Source organism: Castor canadensis, chromosome 5 (assembly GCF_047511655.1).
Source record: "Castor canadensis chromosome 5, mCasCan1.hap1v2, whole genome shotgun sequence".
Classification (NCBI taxonomy): Eukaryota; Metazoa; Chordata; class Mammalia; order Rodentia; family Castoridae; genus Castor; species Castor canadensis.
Window position 1 is genome coordinate 137,548,876 of NC_133390.1, and position 21,099 is coordinate 137,569,974.

A 21,099-nucleotide genomic window follows, 5' to 3' on the forward strand; every position below is an offset into this window, starting at 1 on the left:
ATGTTTTGTTTGTTGATAAACATACCTTCATTAAGAGTTTTTAAAAAATCTCATCAAACTCAATGAACAAGTTATCTTCATAACCCATTTGAAATTATTTACTCTATTTTTTGTGTCTTGCCTAAATTAATCTCTTGCCTGACATAAAAATAGAAGTATTTTTCTGGTAACACTGAGGAAACTGAGTTTAAACTAAATTAAAAAAATTCTAAGTAGGTCTAATACAGCCAGTGTCCTGTATGTTTATCTAATGATTATAAAATCATTTATAACAGTTAAAAGTATATAAAGTGAAAAAAAAAATAAATAAAGTGAACAGATATATCTCTTTCATCTAAGGTGCATTCTATGTAATAAGGTCTTTGACATTTCTACCATGTATGACAAATACTAAGAGGTCTGCCCACTTGGGCCTGACATCTGTTTGTCTTGGCTAGATAAACATTGTTAGGATATATGCTATGCAATTGAGCATTAAAACAGGGGCTACTTGGGATTACTGACACTGCCTTCCCCTAAGTGGTGGGAAATCTAGGGTTTCTGATTTTGTCAGTACTGTTCAACTGCTACTTTACCTGTAGCAGGGAGGAGGATCAGAAGAAAACAGACTAGGCCTGAGTTCTGATAACATGGCAGGGAGGTAGGGATGGCATAGCAGAGAGATAAAACATAAAGAATTCAAAGGTGAAGAGGTCACATAGCACTAGGGGTAGAAAGGCACTTAGCACTAGGTTGAAGTAGCCTGTAGAATTGCATGTAACCATATATGGGTTAAACCTTGTTTTTTAATTTTATTGCCTCTGTAACCTGCTTGCAAGGGTATATAAGGCGAGACCCCTTTGTTCTTAGGGCTCAGCCTTTGGACATGAGTCTGCTGAGTCTGTGCTGGCACAATAAAACATTGCTTCCTGCTAACTGCCTCAGAGTCTCCTATCTCAGCTAGCAAACTCCCACAACATACCTACCAAAATTCAAGGTGATGCTGTTACTAGCTCCTTTATACGTCAGGTGTATTTGTGCCCCTCAAGTATACAAACCTTTTAAAATAGAGAGTTATATAAAGACATTATACCAAGCTGGTGTCTTAGCCGTTTTTTGCAAGTTTGTGCACATGCTCCTAATTGTAATAAGAGATATTTACTAATACTGTATACAATAGAAGTAATTAGACTGTTATGTTAATTGCTAAACTGTTAATCATGGTTCTTATAAGTTAGTCATTACAGTTATGATCCTTCTGGAGCATAGACAAGTCCATGGGAAATGACTCTGACAAGTACTTACCTGTCAACTGAGTCAGACATTCTTAAATATTAGGGTCATTTTGTACTTACCTTGTAAAACTTTACTACTGTTGTCTGTTGACATTTTACAACAATTTGCAGATGCCACTACATTCTCTACAGGACAGACAGAATTGGACTTAATTAAGCCCAGTCTGAGTCATTTAAAAAAAACTCTCTTTGTTGCTTAATTTGATCAGAAAGGTTGCACTGCCACTGACTTCTGATCTGTCTGATATACTACTTCCCCTCCAAAGTGGAACCAAATCAGACTTGCTGTGAGAAAAAATAACTCCTGGCACACAAGAGACCAAACTGCCTAATCCGCAAAACCTTGAGAAGCAACTGTTCAAAGAAACAGTTTAAGATGACTACAGTTTAAAAAGACTACACAAATGAGGAGTCAATTATGCCATGCCTCTAATGGTAGCCAGAGCAGAGATATTTTTTTTAAAACGGGGTTCTTACGTATGTGCTTTCTAGTATTAAAGCCTTCTGGGCTTCTGACAAGAGTCAAACTCTTTCCTTTGGACAGGGCCTTCTGTTAAAGCAGAGGCAATACAACCATTTCTACTTCTTCCAGGGATGCTCTTTTAATTTCATGCTCATGGAGTTGTTATACTATTTCCTCTTGCATTCTACTTTGTAATGGAATTTCACTTCTGCTTAGAGACACTATGAGTCTTCTTTCTGTACAGGACCAACTATTATTGATGTTTATCCTCTAATTGGCCTGGCATCTACCCCTTAATACACCTGGCCCATAATGTAGCTATTGCCCCAATCAGTCCTTAACTGCCCCACTATAGTGGCAGTCCAAACTAAGAGGGCCATTCAAGGGTTAGAGATAGCTACAGGTATAGACACTTATAGGAAAATTAACCAATCGACTCTCCGATGGTTGTCACTTTTCACAATGAAAAATTAGATCCTTTGAGAGCTAAAACAACAAAAAAAAAGAGAGGCCTTGTCTTTTTTCTAGAAAATGGGTGCTATTTACATAGTTTAAGAGTTAATATTGTACATCCTGACTGCTGCACCTGGCAAGGCCCCTTCTGATGCTCCTATCAGTGTTCATGTTAGATCATGCCTTCTAAACTTGTTAACCAAGTTTATCTCTTCTAGGATATAAGCCTTTAGGATCCAAATTGTGAGGCAACAGGGTTATTGAACTCTGCAGATAAATGAGATCCCCATGAGAAGCCTTGATCATGCTGGACAAAAATTCAATGAGACTCAACTGAGCCCTGAGGGAGAGAAGTAGGAGAGACAATTTCCCCTTATAAGTAGGGTCTGCCACCCCTTGTCAGGCAGATACTGAAGAAGAGAATACCAGCCCTCAGCAACCCCAAAAAGATTTTTTGGGGGATTTTGTCTCTCAGGGGAAAGTTGAGGCAGGCTAAGACAGGAAAAGTTCAGGACTCTTAAAAAACATTTATGACTTAATATTGTATTGCAGATTAAATATCCTTCTCTTTCTCTGAGCCTTTTCTTCAATTGCAAATGTGTATAGGTTATTCACTCCCTGGCCCAGGGACAACTCAAATCACCCCCACCTCAGCCCAGGGATCACCCATGCCCCTTCCCATTCATCAGTTACTGGTGATTGGGAATCACCTTCCCACAGGTTAGCACCGATTTTAAAAGCACCTGGAAAGAGAAAGACACTCTCTCTGCTTCTGGTTTCCACCTGGCCCCACCATAGGCTTTTGTAACATTCTCCCCTAACCTTTAGTAAACTTTTATCATCATTCTCGCTATGTCTCCATATCCTGCCTGGATGCATCCACGTGGGATATAAAAATCCAGATTTTCTGTTGATCATTGATGACAGCAGGTTGAACTAGATCTTCCAAGAGTAGGCTGGAGATGTAACAGAGGCTTAAAAGCTACTTTAGCTGAAGGCCCTTACAGAAAACAGATGGTTGCAATGCCTCTTTTCCATAGAAATGGAAGGAATAAATGGACAGTGGGGAAAATGTAACCAGTACCACAAAAGGGGGAAAAAACCCTTTTTGTATAGCCAGTTTGCCTGCTGGCCAGTTGGTTGATTAAACTAACATTCTTTCCCTTTATCTAAATGCTAGGGAATCCAGTAACAAAGCTTAACTCCCTCTGCTCTTCAATTAGACCAGGCAGTCTTCTACCCCTTATCTCTTCCTGACCAACACAGCAATAATCCTTCCACTAAACATACAGCTTCAAAGAAGTGGCTCTGAACACTTGAAGAATCAAGGCCAGCAGTCATGGTGAACACACATCTGGTCACACAGTCAAACTGAACCCTTGAACTCCCCTTTAAAAGGTGGACATTTCTCTCAGAAGTGGGATGACAGAGGTTTCAGAGGTTGACTTTCTCTGTCCTCCTTTTTGTCTAACAAGTAATAATCCTTATTTCCTTTTTCTCAAAACTCTCCTTGTTATTTGGAAACTATAAGTCGGCATTTAGGCCAGGGGACTGGTTCTCTGGTACCAGAGAGAGAAGAGAGAGCAAGCCCTTCTGTAAACAAGTAATTCTATTATGACACACAGACTTTGAGCAGGTAAGTGGACACTGATGAAGGGAAAACAACAGGCTGGAGGCCACAAGGCATGTCTGGTTCCAGTGGTTAAATGGTTTGATGACTAAGAGTGGGTGAGGGAAAGTTCCTGAGTTTCCATTTCTTCATCTATAGAGTGAGGACAATGGGTCCTGACATCCAATTTCCCTGTACAATTGGGATAGTATAATGGATCTAGTTTCTGCAGCTGGAGGCAAGCTCTAAAGTGTGTAGGAGGAAGTTATTCTCTCTGCATGAGAGAGGAGGCCGCTCCTCCTGCTGCCTCTTTTATTTCCTTCACAAGTGTTTAGACCAACAAGTATTTATACAACACAACAGACTTTCTCAATGGCGATTTTGCAACTCCCATGGAAACCATGTGGTTGTTAGACAAACACGAATGCAGACCAGGAGATAAGAACAAATATCAGGCACATTAAGAATGTTGAGCACAGGTACATGCACAGCCTTGGACTTGGGCCCCTCTCACCGAGCAAACAATCTCACTATAGAATTCCTCCTGGAATCTGTTCTTCATAAACAGGTTGGTCCATTCATGTATGGATTTAAAATGATCCCACAGGCCTCACAAGTTTGTGTTGTTAGGCCACTGGATGGGGTTTGGGTAAGGTCTCTAGAGACTCTAGTATATAGGGTGAAGGTGTCATCCCTAGCATTAGTCTTGCTCCACAGTCATATCCCACAGTGGAGAAACAGACACTAGAGTGTGGGTGTGCCAGTACATGCTGAGTTGTCCAGACTGTGCCAAACTTGACTGCGATGGACACATTTGGACCATATGTGGGAGTATGATTTTCCCTAACCATAGGAGAAAGGGACTTGAGTAGATACAGTCAACTCTAGGCTCTAGGATGAATCCCAGTAGGAAAAAGAGTAGCTGATACCTAATTAGCTGCAGTAATACCAAATGTTTATAGCCACATTATTCATATTAGCCCAAAGGTGGAAATAATCCAAATGTCCATCACTTTATGAATAGCCAAACATAGCAAAGTATATCCATGAGATGAAATATCATTTAGCTATAAAAAGAGATGAAGTACTTATACCATGGATGAAACTTAAATACAAGTAGACCCTTGGTGTCCGCAGGTACGTGGTTCCAAGGAGACCACTGTGGAGGAAAAAACATGAGTGTTCAGGATGCACAGAGCTCAGTGCTGTACTGTGGATGCTTGGCTCATTTTTCCCATAATGATGTGAACTTCTGCTAAAGACATGACGTCTTTCAAAAATCTCAAATTTTCACTTTATCACTTAAACCAAGCATTTACTTTTACCTTGCTTTTTGGGCACCATTTCCTTTTGGGGATGCAGATTTTCACAAAATTAAGGGCAGGGAACCACTCAGCAGATTCTAAGATTTAAACACAGCTGAAGATAACATGGGACTGACTGAGAGCTTCTTCATATCCACTGAAATTTCTTTTCATTTAAAAAAGTTATTATTTCTTTGACTGTGCTTGGTCAAAACTGTGTGCTATAATCTGCAAGTAAGATGGGCTTACTGCAATAAGTGAAAGAAGACAGATGCGAAGGCCATATAGTGTGTGATTCTATTTATACAAATGTCCAAAACAGGTAAATTCCTAGAGACAGATAGTAAATCAGTAGTGGCTAGGGAAAGAGGAATGAGGAAATGACTGCAAATGCTCATGGGGCTTCTTTTGGGGACATGGAAATGTTCTGGAATTAATTCAAATAAATCAATAAAAAATTCCACTCTCCCAAGGGTAAAATCAGAAGTTAAAAATAGAAAAGAAAAAACAACCATAGAAAAGAAAAGTGATTAATTTGAGAATGTTGAAACTTCCCAGGAATAAAAATACAAATTAAACCGACAGTGAGAAACTGTTTCTCACTTACAACATTAGCCACGATTAGGAAAGAGATAATACTCATTGGTTGACTTCTCAGAGCCTCTATTTTCCCCTTAAGTATTTTAATTTTCTTTGAATATTTCTTCACATTTATTGAGTTAAGTTAATTCTCAAGTATTTTCTTTTTTGCTTCTCTTCCATATGTAGACTTTGGGATCAGGCAAACTTAGGTTAAGACCCAAGCTCTGTAATTTGCCCAGTGTGTGCACATGTGTGTTTATGTGTGCATGCATGCATATACCACATGTGTGCAATTTATGAGCAGTGTTACTTAACCTCTTTGAGACTCAGTTTTTACGTCTTTAAAAGGGGATCCTTACAGTACCCACCTCATAGCCTTACAGTGGTGTTGTAAAGAGTCACTGAAATCATGTAGCTAAGGCTTTAGGGGAAGTGTCTCGGTATGGCATGCAACAAACAACAGCTACAATAATGGTGCAGCAGTTTTGCATCACTGTGGGAAATATGAGAGATAATTAACTTATAAAGATAAAGGGCTTATTTTGGCATATGAGTAAGTAAGTTTTGATCCATAATCACTTGACCCCATTGTTTGGGGCTTGTGGCCAGGTGACCACCACGGCAGGAACAGGTGGCAGAGCAGAAGTGTTCGCCTCATGGCCAGGAAGCAAAAATGGAGAAATAAGAGAAGGCAGAGATCCCACAATCCCCTTCAAGGTCACATCCCAATGGCCTAAAGACCTCTCACTAGGCCTTACCTCCCAAAGGGTCCACCACCTCCTAAAAGTGCCACTCTGGAGACCAAGCCTTTAACACATGTGCCCTTGGGGGACATTTCAGATTCAAGCTACAGCAGGAAGCCAAGATGATGCTACTTCAATATCTCTTAATTCCTCCAAATTTAATACTTATCACTTTCAGCTCATATGACTCAACTCATTGGTCTTGTTCTTACAAAGTGATTTATATACATAAAGTTTGACAAAGCTCAACAAGAAATATCTTTGAAGAAACAGTTAAGTTCAGCAAAATTAAAAGGATGCTACTTATAAACACAAAAATAACCACATTATTTAATGTCAGTAACGGAATAGGAACTCATTCTCGTCCTCATCATAATAGCTAGAAAAATTAGATGAGAATCACATAATTTAATAAACATAAGAGACATTCAAAATTATATAACCCTAATAGGAGAAACAAAGAAAGATTTAAATAAATGGAGACAGAGAGAGAACCTGGTTTCCCAGTTGGTAAATTAGAAATGCTAGCAATGAAAATATTCCTTAACTTAATATAAAGATTTAATGTAATTTCAATTAAAATAGCTACATAACTATGATAAATTAACTTTAATCTGTTCTGTTTTTCTGATGAACAAACTGGTAGTATGTTACAAGAACTGAAAATCTTTTCATTCTCAAATTTTTAAGTTGCTGTGTGGGAGTTGAAGATAAATCCTTTAGTTTTCACATGAAGCACAATTAGGAAATAGCTTGTACTTATGAATTTACCCTAATTTTAATGAATTTAAATAAGAATTGGGGTCTATTGTGCTCAGCTTTATAATTGTTGGGGCTTCCAATGCATTAATACTATAACTCACTCTCCCTTACAGGTAGAACAACCAGCATGGATTTACAGAACAGTGGCAAGGTCACAAGGGGACATCATGGGAACAGAAGTGGCACAGGCAATGGTCTATCCCACAGACATGAGCTCAGGTATCCCTCTGGGTGTGCAGGATGGACACCAGGTAGTATAATCATGTACCAAAGGAACAGAGGTGGCTCCCCAGTATCAAGCACAGGGTCCAGAACACAAAGAAACACTGTGGTGCCTTCCCTCACCCACCTGCATTCTTTAAGAAGTGAGGCAAATTCTCTTCTTCCAGCCAGGAACTTTCCCTGCTATGGCTTCTCTGCAATAACCATGTCCACAGGGAAGAAAGTTTTTTTTTTTTTTTTAAACTCATCATGGTTAGCTAAATGGAGTATTTGAAAAAAATAAGTAATTCTGAGCATTCACTCAATTCCCCATTCATATTTGCATTTATTCTCTAAGAAAGGTAATTTAGGCTTGTGCTTGTGTTCAAAGGAAAAATGAATTTGTAGAGAAACTGACTTTTCTGGATTTCTTTTAACTACATTTATTTATCTTATAGTATAGCATTCTAAATTTTTATAGCTTTATGTAAATGACATGAAATTCCATCCCTTGTAACTCAATGGACATTTATGTTCTTTTCACCTGATCTCGTTTAAAGTAATATAATTGTTACTGAAGATTTAAAAAATTTCAGCCCTCAAGAAAATTAGTAAGTTTTCAGGTAAGGACATTTATAGACAATAACCTAAATATTTGGTGATATATATATATATATATATATAGCTTATATATATTTGATATATATATATACATCTGGTTTATATATATATTACATATGCACACACATATAGATACACACTTTCCACCACCACCACATGTATATTAGCAGAGAAAAGTAATGTTACAGATAATTCACACAATTACTAGTACAGTAACGCATTAAGAAAATGATCCATGCACTGTGGGAGTTAGTCCAAGAAACCTCTGTGACTGAATTATTTGGAGTCAAGTCTTAAAAAGAATGAGTATTATTTTTAAACAACTTTTTAAAGAACAAAAGATAATTTAAGTTTCCTGATCTGTATACTTATGAACTCTGAAGAATAAATATAACTGGTAGGGCCAGCCATGTGGTATCACACCTGTATTTTGGATTTGTTCCTCACCCTTCACAGGGGGCAGGAGGGCAAGCAGGGAGCCTGGTTGGCAACAGCAGGGCATATGCTGTGCGGCTGGGTGGTTATGTGTGTTGAATTGGACACTGCTGTGTATTAGCTGTGTGATTTGGGGTGGACCATTTGTCCTCCCTTGGCTCAGCAAGAGTACCTGGCACAAAGCAAATGTCCCACAAACTGCTATTTCCACTCACAGACAGCATCTAGTTTGGGAAAATGGGTCCCACTTGCCACATAAGCAAAAGGTCAAATGGGGAAATGTGAACAGGCTGGTAGATAATCTGCTGCTCACATCAGTGATTTCTTCACTGGTCTTAGAAGTGGGATATTTAAGAAGCTAAAGAAATAGTCCATAACTAGTCCACACAGCAGGGAAACCCTGATACATGACTGCAGGTAACTGAGCCACTGCGGTTCTCATTCAGAGCATGAAGTGGAGATCTTTGTGCACATGATTTTGGGGGAGGACTCCGAGGAGAATGGGAGTAGGGCAAGCAGGAGGGGGCAGGGAATGTGACTTCAGCAAGAGCCAAATTCAAGGCAAGGCTGCAAGGAGTTCTGGGGTTGGAATTGCACCAGAGGTCTTGTCCTGCACTGAGGCAAGGGAGCTGCTTTTCCACACCACTGGACAAGTCAGCAACTGACTGTGGGCTGACCCCATCCCTCTGTGAAGGAGACTCTCCAGAGAGGGACTGGGAACGGGCTAACAGTCAACACTCCCAACAGGGTGGGACACCAGACCAGGTTCAAGGACCTAGTGGGGCCCCAACTGCACTACAAAATGCACTTACTCCTGCACAGATAGCTTTTGCTCACTAATCATGCCTGTGAGATCACAGAAACCAAGTATTTGAGGGCAAAACATTCTTGGCATTCATACTATTGTAAGAGCTCAACAAGTTGCAAACAATGAGTCTGTGTAAAGCTAGACACCAAGGGATGTTGGCACCTAACTAGTTTTTTAAAATGCAGGTTTTATTACCATTTTGACATGACAAGGCCAACAGATCAGGAGATGACAGCCATTGAAAAGACAGTTTGTTACTCACCACTATGGTTTGAATACAGTTTGTCCCCACCAAACCTTATATTGCAATTTGATTGCCAATGTGATGATACTGAGAAGTGGTGGGGCTTTTAAGAGATAGTTGGGGTCACAGGGTTCTTCCCTCACGAAGGGATCAATGTAGCTGCTATGAGAGTGCGTTAGTTATCTTGAGAGCAGGTTGGTATAGAGCATCTGCACCACTCTTTCCCCTCCTCTCTTGCATGGCTCTGCTTGTCCTTCTACCATGCAGTCATCATGACGAGTCAGTCCTCTGATCTTGGACTTCCAGCTTCCAGAACTGTGAACTAAATAAACCTCTTTTCGTTGTGAATTACCCAGTAGTATGCCTTCTGGTATAGCAACAAAAAACATTAGAAGATAATAAGGAGGGGCATATCATGCCCTGGGAAAGCACCAGGGATTATCAGGAGGCAGAGGAGGAGTTGGGAAACAAGGTGGAGCCTTTTTGGTGATCTCCAAAGGAAGGGGCAGGCAGAGCAGGTAAGCAGGCCTAGGACTGACTCATTTAAATGTCAGCAAGCTCTAAGGCATAGGGGCTGATATGGATTGCATGTTTGTGTTCTTCCAAAATTCATGCTGAAACTTTATTCCCAATACAAACAGTATTAAGAGGAGGGGCTTTCCAATAAAGGAAATGCAAATTAAAACCACACTAAGATTCCACCTCACCCCTGTTAGAATAGCCATCATCAGCAACACCACCAACAACAGGTGTTGGCGAGGATGCGGGGAAAAAGGAACCCTCTTACACTGTTGGTGGGAATGTAGACTAGTACAACCACTCTGGAAAAAAATTTGGAGGCTACTTAAAAAGCTGGACATCGATCTACCATTTGATCCAGCAATACCACTCTTGGGGGGATATACCCAAAAGACTGTTACTCCAGAGGCACCTGCACATCCATGTTTATTGCGGCACTATTCACAATAGCCAAGTTATGGAAACAGCCAAGATGCCCCAGCACTGACGAATGGATTAAGAAAATGTGGTATCTATACACAATGGAATTTTATGCAGCCATGAAGAAGAACGAAATGTTATCATTCGCTGGTAAATGGATGGAATTGGAGAACATCATTCTGAGTGAGGTTAGCCTGGCTCAAAAGACCAAAAATCGTATGTTCTCCCTCATATGTGGACATTAGATCAAGGGCAAACACAACAAGGGGATTGGACTATGAGCACATGATAAAAGCGAGAGCACACAAGGGAGGGGTGAGGATAGGTAAGACACCTAAAAAACTAGCTAGCATTTGTTGCCCTTAATGCAGAGAAACTAAAGCAGATACCTTAAAGCAACTGAGGCCAATAGGAAAAGGGGACCAGGAACTAGAGAAAAGGTTAGATTAAAAAGAATTAACCTAGAATGTAACACCCATGCACAGGAAATCAATGTGAGTCAATGCCCTGTATAGCTATCCTTATCTCAACCAGCAAAACCCCTTGTTCCTTCCTATTATTGCTTATACTCTCTCTACAACAAAATTAGAGATAAGGGCAAAATAGTTTCTGCTGGGTATTGAGGGGGGGAGCGGGAGGGGGTGGAGTGGGTGGTAAGGGAGGGGGTGGGGGCAGGGGGGAGAAATGAACCAAGCCTTGTATGCACATATGAGAAAAAAAAAAAAAGAGGAGGGGCTTTCAAGGAAGTGACTCAGCCATAAGGGCTCTGCCCTCATGAAGGGATTGGTGCCTTATTGGTCTTGAGGGGGTGAGCTGGCTCCTTCTATCCCTTCTATCATGGGAGGACACTGTGTTCCTCCCCTCTGGAGAGCATAGCAGCACATGCCATCTTGGAAGGAGAGAGCAGCCCACACAAGACACCAAACCTCTTAGCACACTGATCTTGGAGTTCTCTGCCTCCAGAACTGTGAGCAACAAGTTTCAATTGTTCATAAATTACCTAGTCTAGGGTACTTTGTTATAGCAGCACAGGCTGCAATGCAAGTCTTGTCCCTGTGAACGGGAGGTGGAAGAAAGGGTAGAGAAAGCACTATAGACCACTGTGCAGGCAAGAGAAGCTGGCAAGGCTATTAGGGAGTAATGGATCAGCAATGGCTGTCAGAGGAGTCCCATATCTTTTGGGCATGGACCTGTCTTATTATCTCCACTGGGCTCCATCACTGGCTTAGAAATTCAATGATAGATTACAGAGCACAGCAGCTGACACCCTCAGTCATTCACATTTCCTACAGCTGCAAGTCTGCAGGCACATTTTCATGCTCCACAAGAGGAGAAGATGTATCAAAATATGTGAAACCCTGAAATACTGCCAAGAACACAAGAACACTGTGAAGAGTAGTTATTATTATTATTATTATTCATTACTGGAAAAATCTGTGTAATAGAACTATTAAATGCAATTTTCAAAGTCTAGGCTGGGGCAAGCATGGTGATGCACACCTGTAATCCCAGCACACAGGAGGCTGAAGCAGGAGGATTGGGAGTTTGAGGCCAGCCTGGGCTACATAGTGAAACCATGACTCAAAACAAATTCTAGGATGATATGCTATGAACTATTATTATTTAATTTTTTATGTATGTTTTCTCTACTATAATGAACTTGAAGACTAAAGCTCTTACATTTCTCTCCCCTTCCTGGATCTTTATAGTAGTTATATGTGGTTGTAGTATATTCTTGGTAAATGTTTACTGAATAAAGATGAATTCAGTACATCAGGGAAGACACACTGATATAATCTCAAGTGTAAGGTGGGCTTAACCTTATCTCTGAAATAAATTCATTAAAGGTTCCCAGTTTGCCCTTCTTAGGATGGTTACACCCAATTGAAAGGATTTTCAGTGAACACTCATACACATACCACCTGCCATTTTACAGTCAATCTTCCACATCCTTTTGATTCAATCTGGATTGAAAATATCCAGAAAAAAGAACCGTAACTGTATTGAACATTTGCAGACTTTTTTCTTGTCATCATTCTCTATCTAATACAGTATAACCTACTCCACAGCACCGTGTGTTATAAGTAATCTAGAGAGGATGTGAAGCACCTGCAAGGGGGCGCATGTCATGAAATAGGACTTTACACAAGGGACTTCAGCATCCTCAGATTTCTGTATCCAAGAGGGATCCTGCAACCAATCTCCTGCAGATACAGATCACAACTATACCTGTTTCACAGATATTTATCCATCTCTGCATCCGTCTATCCACCCCTCAATCCATGCTATTTTGGGTGCATTTCAGAGAAAACTGCAGGTATCTGTATTACTAACCACAGTTAAATTTTTTCACGTTAAAAATTTTCATATAAAAATTTACACTGAGTTTTTAAATAAATGAAAGAACTTCCAAATACTAGGCACCAGACATTACCTGGCTGAGAGCAACTGGCAGCTGCACCTTCCGAAAGTAAATCAAAGGCCTTGGAGGGTGGAACATCAGCTTGGAATGTGGCGTGTGGGGCGTCTGTTTGGGTGCTTCTCACATAGTCTCCAGGAAGCAGACTCTGAGACAGACGTTAATGTGCAGGAGGCTTTTTAAGGGGCCCTATGGGATCAGTGCCTGTGGAATGGGGGGTGGAGGCAGAGGGAGAAAGGCATGCGGAAAGAGGAGAGAAGGACAAGCTCAGGCAAACCCATGGGGAACTCTGGAGGCGTCGAAGTGAATTGAGTCACTTAGGCCTTTGTACTCTCCTCCTACCGTCAGTCATTGGATGTGGGCGTCCCTGGGTATAGCCATGACTTTGGACTAGGAAGCTCTGACACCCCCAAAAGATTTAGTCAAGACTGCCTGTGGTTCACATTCTCAGAAGCCAGACAACATGTGCCTCCTTAACGGGGGATCTGGTGACACACTGCAGTGTCACCACAGTAATGATACTTCACTCATTTTAACGACATGCAGTATGACAATTGCAAATGCTCTATTCCACAACAACAGGAAATTCCAGCCCAACCACATTTAGAGTACTGGAGACAGAATTATTGGCCTGGAGTAGACTGCAACATATAAGCATTTGCTTGTATGTTATGTGCTGTGGGAAGTAACACTGCAAAGGACTGAAATTTAGGGCTGATTGTTACATTATTAGGGCGTCTCTCATGAAGTAGGAAGGATCCGTACCTTAAGTAGCAGCTGGTCTCCATCACCAGGCACCATGTACCGGAGTGATGCATTAAAGAGAAGTCAAGATAGGATTCTGAGGTCATGTCACAGAAGTGGAAAAATGATCTGAGATGTGGCATATAAGTTAATGAACCACTAACTTGAACTGAGAGACACTGTTAAAATAAAATGTGAAGTTAATTAAAGCAACCAAGTCTCATGACCTCATACAAAGTCATTACAATTGACCTTGAATGAAAACCCAAATGGTTTCATTAAAATGAAATTTAAAATGCAAATTTCACTTTCTACTCCCTTCCCTTCAAAAGTATGTATCTTCCTGAGGTGTCATTTGTATATACCTCAAACCTTTTGACCATACTTCACACCCTTTGACAGTGTCTTACATGATAACTCCTGCCTTTCCAACCTAGAATGAAGAAGAAAATAACAAAAACCTCATTTTCTGGCCTCCTTGTTGCTGGACTGTGGTCATGTGCCAAGCAGATGGGCTCTTGCAAGGCTTTCTGGGGAACTGAGTGATGCAAGCAGAGCCAGAGGCATTGTTTGACAGTCAGGGGCCATGGCAGAGCTGGCTTGGCTGTAAGCAACAGTTGGGAAGGCGGTTTTCTGACTCAGCAGCCTACTGGTCCTGATAGCAATAATCTACCCTTGGGGAGAGAGGTCTGCTGTGCCATGGTGGGAGTCATTTGGGAAGCTCAACCTAAGGCCTACTTCTTGGTCCACCCATGATTCTAAGAACTCTATTCCTCAGTATCGCTCCCTGCCTACATCAGGTAGAGGTGATTCATTTGTATGCATCAAAATCCCCTGACAAAACCAGGTACGTAATGTAGGTATATAATCCCAGCATTTAGGAGGCTGGGGCAGGAGGATTGTGAGTTCAAGATAGCCTGAACCACACAGATCAAAGACAGAAAAAAGAAAAACCCTGACCAACGCATAGCCTATCATCCAAAATAGTGAATTTTAAACTTTATAATCCACAGCTCACTTTCATCAAACAATGCAGATATTCCTCCACTTATGATGGGGTTATGACTCACAAACTCATTGCAATCTGAAAACATAAGTCGAAAATGCACCAAATACACCTAATCTACTTATCATCACAGTTTATCAGAGCCTACCTCAAACATGCTCAGAACACTGACATTAGCCTACAGTTGAGCATTGCAAGAGGTACTGCATATCAGGAGCCGGGGAAAAGATCAAAATTCAAAATCCAAAATATGATTTCTAAAATCATATCACTTATATACCACTGTAAAGTATAAAACTTGTAAGCTGAACCACTGTAAGTCAGGGACAGTCTGTATTCTCTAGAAGCCCAGTATACAAAGTGGATTATAAATGGTATCATTCTAAGATAGCTTTGGTCTTTTCACACCTCTGCACTCTAGAACTCTAGGGATCCAGTGATCTCACCTATAGGAGGAGGTACAAATTCCTTAATGAGGTTATTAAAAAAGGACTCATTCATTGGACCCCACCTACTTTTTTTTACTTCATTTCTTATCATGTCTCCAGTTTTCCAGTCCCATTTGCAAGCACACCCTACAACTCTGGGTTTCCGTAACTGTCCATCTACTCTTCCCCTCTCACATGCCCATCAAGAGTATATCTGCTAGGAAAATGCCTATGCATCCTTTGAGAATCAGATCAATCATAATCTCCATGAATCTCTTACCAATACTTCCTCCCACTTCATAGGGGATAATTTCAAAACAATCTTTATATGGGCCTAACATTTCCAAATGGACCATTCTCTGGTGAGTCCAGGTAATCTATAATTTTTATGAGACACGAATTTTGAATTACTACTACACTAAACTGTATTACTAAGGTTTTTCTTTCCTTATACCCATAATATTCACCAGGGCTTCACATCAGCCAAACCTAGCAGGACGCAGTTAGCAAAGGGAGCCTGAGACCACTTAGCTAGTTGGGCCAGCCCACTTACCATATAGAGCAGAATCAGAGAAGGCAAGACTTAGGGATGGTGGGGGAGATGACCAACACAACAGCTCCAAAGTAAAATTAAAGAGAATGGGGCTGTGGTTACAATATGACACAAAGAGGCCATACTTTGTCTTGCTCTTTTTGGAGAGTAGTTAGCTCTCTGTAAGTCAAAAACAAATAAATCTATGCGTCTGTACATGAGTTTTCATGTTGGAAAATAATGCAGATGAATGGAGAAAAAGCCAACAAAGTGCTATATAATGACATGATACCACCACCAGTTAAATGCAGGAACTGAGTGATTCATCTGGCTACAAAAGTCAGATAGAGAGGTAGAAGACACAACTGATGGTGGGGATTCAACCACCCATACACATTCTCACGGCATTGCTGTGATAAAAGCACATATGACACACCCTTGACCTAACTCATTTGAGGATTCTGTCCTCAAAGTTGAGAAAGGACTGAGAGGAACTGCTATTCTTGACTTACTTACAATTAACAAGGAGGAACTATTAGGGGAAGTGGAAGTGACGGGCATTGTGAGAGGTAATTCTTAGGTCATCTTTATGTTGATGATAGCTGACAATGGGGAACCTAATCAGGCTAGGAGTTTTGTTATTCATAAGCAGAGATATCAAGAAGTTTTAAAGTGAGCCAGAGTCTCTTTAGTATCCAACTTCCCATCAGGCAGAATGGGAATGGACACCACAAACACACAAAAAAAGCAAACTGCTGAGGGAAAAGCATTGCAATCAGATCATGTGTTTGCACAGACAACGTTGCAATGAACTCTTAGAAGGGACAACTGTAAGGGTTCTAGAGGCATAGGTGAATCCTAAACAGTGCAGTGGGTCCATATGAGTAAAGTCTAGAAGATGAATGCCCAGAAGACAGGTATCCTATAATTAACAAAAAAACTCAATAAAACCCTAAAATGATTTTGTACATGTGCTTTTGGAACACAGTAAGGTTGGATGGCAGCAGAACAAGGGGAAAGCAAATCTTAATGCACATATGATGATCAAATAAAGACTTAAAGACCTGAAAGAGAAAACAAACCAGCATTAAGAAGTACCTTGAATCCTGAAGTTCATAAGATAGTTGCAAAACAGTATCTGAATGTTCTATAGGCATTTCTATTCTGGAGGGACCACAAGCCAAGCTATGGCTAAAAATAAAATGTAGGTGAGACTATTTATGATCTTGAATGCTTAGAGAAGATTAGAGAAGCATTCAAGAGAACTGAGGAAGATCTGGACAAAATTGATAGATAATAATGATTCCTGGTTCCAAAAACAGAGAAGGCAGTGGACTCCAGCTATGAGGCTGAGGGCCATTTTACACACAAATCCAGTTTGGAATTTTTGCAAGATGACATATCTTAAGCAGGGACCAGCTTGGGTTTCTAAAGATAAGCTATGCTAGCTTAGCTACAGTTATTATACGTTTGGCAGGGCTATTAAATAAGAAAATTAGGAAAAACCAGTTATGTGGCTCTAAATTTCAGAAAATGTGAAAAATGTCTTTTTAACTAAATTAAAAACTGTTCATAAGATGATGACAACAAAAAAGCTTAATGTTCACATGCAAAAAGCCCCAGACGATGGACTACTATCAACAGAAGCAGACCTGTCCTTTTCAGAGTGTCTATTAAAAAGTTAAATGAGGATAGGTATTTTGTGGAAGTTGACAAATGACTTAAAACATAAATCTTCTAAATCAAATGTTTCCTAAACATCATTCATTCACGCATTACCTTCATGATCCTTAACCACACAGAGTTAAGTATTTTCTTTAAATTGACTCACCTTTTAATTTAAATTTATATCAAATGAAGCTAATGGATTAAATGTGTTAGTTATAGCTTTGTAACAAAATGAAGTATGTAAGATTTAAAATAAATAATGATATAAAAATGCAAACAAACATTAATCTGAGTACTATCTAAAAATCTTCTGGGTTATATCTGATGACACTTGCTTTGGAAAAACGGAACCAAGATAACACAACTGGGATACAAAATACAACCCAACTGGATAGGACAATAGGTTCACAACATGAACTGCAGCAGACATGAATGTAAACTCCTGTGAGTGGAGAACATAAAATATGACTCAAACACAAACTAGAAGTGGACTCCCAAGGAAACATGTGTGAAAAGGACTCTGGGTTGAATTGAGTCTTAGCTTAAGATGATGAAGTTGCTTGAATCACGGATAAGCATTTTGGCTCATGCAAATATTGGGGAGGTCCTGTTCCATGCATCTTCAGCTCTCAGTGAGAGAACAGAGCTTAATTTTGGTAAAACTCTGCCACACTGGATTGAGGTGAGGAGAGATTTCCAAAGTAAGAGAACAAAAACCTAACGAAAGTAGGTTTACTCTACTTGGATCAGACTAAAAAAGCTACATCTAAAGGTCAGAGCTGCCTACACATTGAATGGATGTCTCTGGAAGGGAGAGGGCCTCTAATGACTGTGGAAGGCCAAGCACACGCTGAGAGCCATGTAGGACTGTTGAGAAAGTCTGAGTCCTGGAATCCCTAGAAACAAAGCCTCAGATGGAGCTTCAGATACATGTGGTTCGTTGGTACTGCCTTGTAAGGAAAGCCGGTACAGAAGGATAAAAACCAGCGCTGTCACTGCAGATGGAATCTGGTCTGGACCTGGTCCTGAGGGAATACTGGACTATGAATCATACCACACAGTTGTACTTCTTAAGGAAAGGGTAGGGCAGGGACTGCCTTTTATACCCCTATCAGTCATTGGCTCTGCTGGGTATGTCTTCCTGCATTAGTAGTTTCCCATTGGTCTAGAGCAGGTTTCCAGAGAAGCAAGCCTTAGAATTCAACACTCACTGCAGCTGGGGCAGGGTGCCCCCACCAAGTTAAGGGGATTGTGGTAAATCAGTTTCCAAAAAGTGGTTTAAGAAGTGGCCTTCTAATGTTCCTCTACTTGGAGATGAACAGTGGATCCTGACTGAGTTTTTATAATTAATGTCTTCAGCTCATTTTTTGAAAATGATTAAAGGTCAATTTCCTTTTCCTTGGTTCCTATTTAATCTTTGACAGTCAGACAGAAGTCATGACAATCTCTCTTCCTGAGACTCTAAGAAGTTCCCATTGTTGTTACAAAATCCAAGTTATGTAGGCGCTGATACAAGTTTCTGGGAGTCTGAGACCTATTTCATTTTGGAAGCCCCTTTTATGAAGGAGAATGCAAAATTGCTAATGCAAAGTTCCTATAGCACCCCCCACCCCGGGAGGGCTCTGGGCAAAGGAAGGGCCTTGAAGGACCTTTGAGTGTTACTAGATACAAAATAAACCTATACCTACCTGTATTAATTTTTGCCATAGCTACAAAAACATAGTACTATTATTAATTGACTTTAAAAAACTGACTCAGAGTATGAGAGGAGATAAATATGATCAAAATACATAATATGCAAATATGTAAGCTCATAATGAAACCCAATGTTCTGTAAAATTAACAATAAATTAAAAATTAACTCATTTCAAAACAAATATACCTAACTCATTTTAAATAATAATTATGACAAATTCACAATTTGATATGTTAAATACATGTGTTTTAAACAATCTTAAAGTAATTCCCTAAGCTCAAAAGAGTTACACCTAAAACCACCTCTTGCTCAGCCAATGGTCAATGTGCCTCCCTATAATAAAAATTAATTTTGGAAACTCTGGGCTCTGTCCTAGGCTTGCTCTTCCCAAAAGGAAAGAGTAAGGTCACTGGGACAGAGACAAGTTGGAGCTTCTGAAATAGCAGTTCACTCAGGTCCAGTTTTCAAAGCACTGCTTCTAATGCAGCTGATGCCCACAGCCAGCCTTGAGTGGGTAGAAATGTGGGCAAAGTAGGTGTTTATACCCCTCACTCACTTTGGCTCAAAGGTCAAATAGCAATTAAGGGATGAAATGGGAACTTAACTCCATCTTCAGACTTTACAGCACCAACATTTTTTGCTGCTTTCTGCTTCTTTACCACATTCACCACCAGTAGCTTTGATTTTAAAGTAAGAAGCCCCAACAATCAGTAATGTCTCCTTGTTATGGGTCTATGGCTATTAAAACAGGGAAGAGTACATTCCACATAATCATTAAATGTGTGACTTTAAGCAGTTACTTAATCACTTTGTGCATTAATCTTCCCACCTATAAAATGGGTATGCAATGAAATAATCTATGGAAAAATACTTCCATGGTGTATAACACCTGGAATATGGTGCTTAATAAATATTAGCTATTCTAATGAGTGTTATTTACTATTATAATTATTATTATTATTAGTGGTACTGGGGTCTGAACTCAGGGCATTACTTGAACCATGTCCCAGCACTTTTTGCTTTTAGTTACTTTTCAGATAGGGCCTTATACTTTTTTTTTTTTACTTAAACCATCCTCTGACTGCAATCCTCCTACATACTCCTATAGCTTATCTGGGATTACAAATGTGTATCACCCCACCAAGCTTATTTCTAGAGATAGGATCTCATTAACATTTTGTGTAGCTGGGATCCTCCTGTTCTCTGCCTGTTGAGCAGCTGGGATTATAAGTATGAGCTACCAGAATTATTTTTTAAAATACTGTTTTATTAAGTTGCTAGGTCAAATAGTCACCTCCTTTTATAGAGTACATTGTAAAGAAATAATAGCATATTAAATGTATGAAAACCATTTTGCAAGTTCAGTTATTGCTAAAAATATAAGCCATAGTAATGCATGTTTTAACATAAGTAATAAAGAGTGACTACAAATAATTAAAACTTCATTATACTTATCTAAATAGATTGCTTGGTGCCTTAGGATCTGGATTTGTAATTATGTGTATGTGCCTCATTAGTTCATTAGCATAAACCAGGGAGCACCTATTGCACGTATTGCATCATTAGCAAAGGCAAGAGCAGTGCTCTAGGTTAATATGATTCTAACTCCTGATAGGATGAAGGCTCTTAGAGAGGATCAGGGAGAGAGGCTCCTACCAAGGTAGCTTTAAAGATGAAACCAGAATGTCAGTGTATTCTTGCATCTCTTCATACAAAATGGGCTCTTCCCACTATCCCATTGATTGAGCTTTTGAAAAATCTTGAAATTCTTTGGTTTCATCTATAAGCATTCTTTTATGAGCTCTGAGAAAACACAGGAAGCCCTATGGAGAGTGATGTCACTCCCAGTGGTCAAATCTAGGCCATTCTTAACCCATTTCCTATCTTAGAGAACTGGTCAACCTGTTCCATACCAGCCAGTCACCATTTCTAGTCTGCAAGTCTCCCAGGAAGCTCAGGCCTAGAGCCATCTAGAAATAAAATACACCTGGGTTCATCCTAAAGGGTGGAACACAGACTGGAGAAAGGATTTCATGGGCCTGAAGATTCTGGATGACATATTCCTAGAAAGTCTGAAAATATCTTCTAAAAAGTTGTAGGAGATAAAAGAGCTAGATCTAATCCTTGTGTAGTGAATTCTTATAAATTTGTGTGGCCTTGGCATTCAT

The 21,099-nt window shown here is 40.0% G+C and overlaps 1 protein-coding gene across 3 annotated transcripts in view; it reads right to left on the reverse strand.

Annotated features, from left to right (window-relative positions):
* Rin2 (Ras and Rab interactor 2) overlaps nucleotides 1–21,099 on the reverse strand; it is a 210,304-nt gene that overhangs the window by 141,869 nt on the left and 47,336 nt on the right. The window contains exon 1 of one of the 3 annotated variants that reach the window (XM_074074246.1): nucleotides 12,873–13,395. The exons of the other annotated variants lie outside the window; for them this stretch is intronic. The gene's annotated coding sequence lies outside the window, so the exon portion shown is untranslated. Of the gene's footprint in view, nucleotides 1–12,872; nucleotides 13,396–21,099 lie in introns of those variants that run through there. 3 annotated transcript variants of the gene reach the window in all.